Genomic DNA, 4883 nt, shown 5'->3' on the forward strand with positions numbered 1-4883 from the left:
GCGCGCGTCCCTTCTTATAGGCGGTGATCGGCCCCGCCCCCGGCCCCGCCCCGGCCCGCCCCCACTGCCCGCACCCCGCCCGGAATTCCCCCGCGAAAGCTGGGCCTCCGGGGTGCTGCTCCTACCCGCCCCGTTGGAAACCCGAGGGACCCGCCCCGTGGGCGCGGGCCCCTCAGTCTATCCAGTCTCTGGTCTCTAGCAGCCCCGATTCCCTGCTAGGTAGGTGACCCGAGAGCGCTGTGCATAAACCCATTTTACAGTTGGGGAAACTGAGGCCCACAGACCGGAAGGAGTTGCCCAGGGCCGTTAATTTAGATCAGCGCCCTTCCAGATGGGTACATTCCCCTCCGAGAATGGGCAACAATCGCCGGCTGTTTCCAGACTGGAGTCAGCAGGCACTCTTCTGTAAGGAGGTAAATGTTTTAGGCCGGGATGGTCCCTGTCACAGTTACTCAAACTCTAGCTTTGCAGCACAAAGGCAACCTTAGATACTTAAAGGAAAGAGAGTGGCTCTGTCCTGATTAAACTGGACTCTGAAATTTGAATTTCATATAATTTTCATGTGTCATGAGATAGGATTCTTCTTTTGATTTTTTTTTTCTTTCCCAACCATTTAAATATGTAAAAGCATTCTTTAAAAAAAAATAAAGGTTTATTTTTATTTATTTATTTGCACACGCTGGGTCTTGGTTGCGGCTTTAGTTGTGACAAGCAAACTCTTACCTGTACCATGTGGGATCTAGTTCTCTGACCAGGGATGGAACCCAGGCCCCCTACATTGGGAGTTCAGAGTCTTAGCCGCTGGACCACAGGGAGGTCCCTGTAAAAGCATTCTATGGGGGCTGAGCATAAACAAGCTAGGGGTGGGCTTGTTGGTCTTAGGGTGGCTGACCTCTGTTTTAAGGGATTTGTTTTCTTGATATTGAACGTCCTAAAAAGTTTGATCTCTTTGAGAGCTGTTTGGCAAGTTCATCTTTAAAAAAAAACAAAACATTTATTTGCTTGGCTGTGCAAGGTCTTAGTTGTGGCATGAAAAATCTTTAGTTGTGGCATGTGAGCTCTTGTGTGCTACCTGCTCAGTTGTGTCCAGCTCTTTGGGACGCTATGGACTTAATTGAGGCGTATGGGATCTAGTTCCTGACCAGGGATCAAATCCAGCCTCCCTGCATTGGGAGCTTGGAGTCTTAGCCACTGGACCACCAGGAAAGCCTCTGGCAAGTTTATCTTAATTCTCAGATCCCACCTTTTGTATAAGACAGTTTCATGTTTACACTACCCCCTGCATATCCTCCTTACTTTCTGTGTGTGAGTGTGTGTATGTGTGAGGAAGGGTTTGGTAAAATCCTCTGAGGTCCCAAATACAAGTACTGTTGGAATTATTAGGGGGAAGTATCATATGATAAAGTGCCAAGGGTGACATATACATACATACATATTTGTATACGTATATACACGTATATATATGGCACATGGGACTTCCCAGGTGGCGCTAGTGGTAAAGAACCTGCCTGCCAATGTAAGAGACATAAGATACATGGGTTGGATCCCTGGGTGGGGAAGATCCCCTGGAGGAGGGCATGGCAACCCATTCCATTATTCTTGCCTGGAGAATCCCAAAGGGTCAAAAAGAGTAGGACACGACTAAAGCAACTTGGCAGGCAAACCTATGGCATATATTTACATCTTTATGGCATATATATATATATATATATATATATATATATATATATATATATATATCGTTATGAGATATATATATATATATATCTCATAACGATATACATACATATAATACATATGTATCTATCTTTCCAAGACTGAAGCATGGCTTCAGAAGCAGAGTATTTGGCCTCTGTTGACATATAATGAATTCATACACTTTGTGGAGAGTTAGGAATAACTTCCTTTTTTCCACCCCTTAATTATTATCAAAGGATGAAAAATCTTTTTGAAGCAGAGAGTCTTGACAGTAAAGTAAGCTTCCAACGCAGACCATGTTTTTCTCTACAGATTTAAAGGCCAGCAATTATTTTCAGCTCTTCTCAATACTCTTCCTTAGGATTTGGAAATAGACCAGGAAAATAAATGACTTTTATGTCAGAATAAGAAATCCTTTTGCAAGTCAGATGGGTTTTGCAATCCTTGATTTCCACAGAATGGAAGGGTAAGGTCTAATCTAGTTGTCAGTAGATAGATCATTAAAAATAATTTTTTCACTATGCAATTTCAGTTACCTGTCATCGCATTGCTCTAACAACACTCCTTTTGTTCCCACCATCTTCATTAAGTTGAAGGTTTCTCAGCACTTACTGCCAGCCCTGTGCTAGTAAACGTGTAACAATACGTTGGGGGAGGTGGAAAGTGCTAACTTGCACCATTTGCCAATTTCTATGGTGTAAATACTCCCCCTGGGCTGATTTCAAGCAACCAAGGTGATATCACTGAGTTGGTGACAGATAAGCAGCCTTTCCACCACACAAATACAATAGAGGCAGATAATATCAAGAGCGTAGATAACAGTAAAATGTAGGGAAATAATTAGTAAGTGATGAGTGTGCTGAGTGCCTATTTCCTTTGTCTTTAACACAGATCATTTAATTGCAAGTTCATATAATTTAGTTTTTAGGAGTCATTATGTGAAACAACTACTCAAAAATTCCCCCAAACTGAACTGGTACAAGCTGGCTTCAGAACACCACTTTGACAGCAAAACAAAACAAAACAACATGGGAAAAAAATTATTGCAAAAAATCTACCTCATTCTAGCGTAAGCAACATTCATCCAGGAATATGTGACTCATTGGCGGGGGTGGGGGGGAACCTTCCTTTTTTATTTTTTCGGTTAAATAATTATTTATCTAAGTTTGTAGGAGTGGTTTCATGAGTGTATACATGTGTCAAACTGTGTGCTTTAAATATGTCGTTTATTTGATGTCAATTATAGCACAATTAAGGGTTAAATTTTCTCCTCTGACTTTTAAAAATGGAAATATGTGTACCTTTTTTTTGGCTGTGCCAGGCGGTATGTGGGATCTTAGTTCCCTGTGTGTGTCACTTCAGTCGTGTCCGACCCTATGGATTGGAGCCCACCAGGCTCCTCTGTCCATGGGATTCTACAGGCAAGAATACTGGAGCAGGTTGCCTTGCCCACCTCCAGGGGATCTTCCCAACCCAGGGATCAAACCGGCATCTGGCTGCATCTCCTGCACTGCAGGTGGATTTCTTTACCCACTGAGCCACCTGGGAAGCCCTTAGTTCCCTGTCCAGAGATCAAACACATGTCACCAGCACCAAGTGTAACCACTAGACTACCAAGGAAGTCTTTATATTGTTTTGATCAATTGCATTTATATGATAATTGTAATAATAGAAAAATTAGTGCCTAGTGTTAAAGTCACAGAAAGTAAATAATGATCCAATTCACATATAAGTAAATATATATTTGCAGAGAATTATGATAAAATTATCCATATGTCATTTAAACATAAAAAATACAATGTTGTACATGTGGGGGAACATGGAATAAAAATTTGAGTTCAAGTGGAAAAAGGAATGATGTAGAATTGCACTGTTAGAGAAGCTTGTTCAGTTTTGTTTTTTTTTTTTTTAATTTGCCTGTGCTGTGTCTTAGTTGTGGCACTCCAGATCTTAGATCTTTGTTGTGGCATGCAGGATTTTTAGTTGCATCATGCAGGATCTAGTTCCTTGACCAGGGATCAAACCAAGACCCCTTGCATTGGGAGCATGGAGTCTTGGCCACTGGACCACCTGGGAAGTCCCCACACACACACACATATATATATATATATATATATATATTTAATAGATGGTTGTAGCTATCAAATTGCTAGAGTACTTAACTGGATACATACACTTAAGAATGATATAACCATTTCTTTTTTAAGGTATGAATTTATAACATGTTGGAAATTACAACCTTTGTAACTATGCAAATTTTTGATGAACAAGGTTAGCTGTCAACTGAAAAATATGCCAGGAAGTACATAGCTTTTCCATTAGAAAGTAACTAGCAGAAGAGACTGAGGCATGCTAAGTTGAGACAGTTAATGGAAGCTCTTCTATAAATCTACCCTAACCTTCTGATATTAAGAAATTAATCTCTGCTTGCCCAAGTTCTGAGAATCTCCCTGAAGGCATCCAACATGTGTGAATGTAGTAATTTGTGAATTTGTAGGATTTTAACTTGTGTTTCTTGGATTGGGGCTAAAAGTACATGGATGGTCCCTACTTCTGTTGAGTATGTGTCTCCGTGTAAAGTTTTCTGGGGCATGTAATTTCAGAGTTTCTCTTCAGATCCACAAAGAAGTCCTGACCCTCAAAGAGTTAAAAGCAACTTGCCCTGAGCCCCTTTAAAAAGCTCTAACAAGTTTTTTTTTTTTTTTTTCTTGGCTCCTATAAATCCAAATGAAGTAGTTTAAGGTTTGTAGAACCAAAGTTCCCAATTCCCTCCTCTAGACAAGAGACATCAAGCCCAAGAAACTACAACCAATTCAGTCATTAATGGCCCACCTCAAATGCCTTCTCCTCCAGGAAGCCTTCTCAAATCCCTCAGTCTTTCCTTCTAGCTCTCATCTCTCTTTCCCCTAAGACATCTTGTAGTCCATCTGTCTCTCTCCTTGAGCAGTCATCCCTTTCTCGCTCATGTTATAGTTAGAAATTAAGAGTCCAGGCTTCAGGCTCAGAAAGATCTGGGCTATAATCCTGGCTGTGTGACCTGGGGTGGGGCCTTTTACCTCTCTCTATCCCAGCTTCCTCATTTGTAACCTGGGAGTCCTTATGGTTTCTTATATCATGAATGTTGAGAGTATAGTTCTTAGCACATACCCTGCATAGAGATGTTACCTGTTGTTATGACTACAGAG

Source organism: Dama dama, chromosome 23 (genome assembly GCF_033118175.1).
Source record: "Dama dama isolate Ldn47 chromosome 23, ASM3311817v1, whole genome shotgun sequence".
NCBI lineage: Eukaryota > Metazoa > Chordata > Mammalia > Artiodactyla > Cervidae > Dama > Dama dama.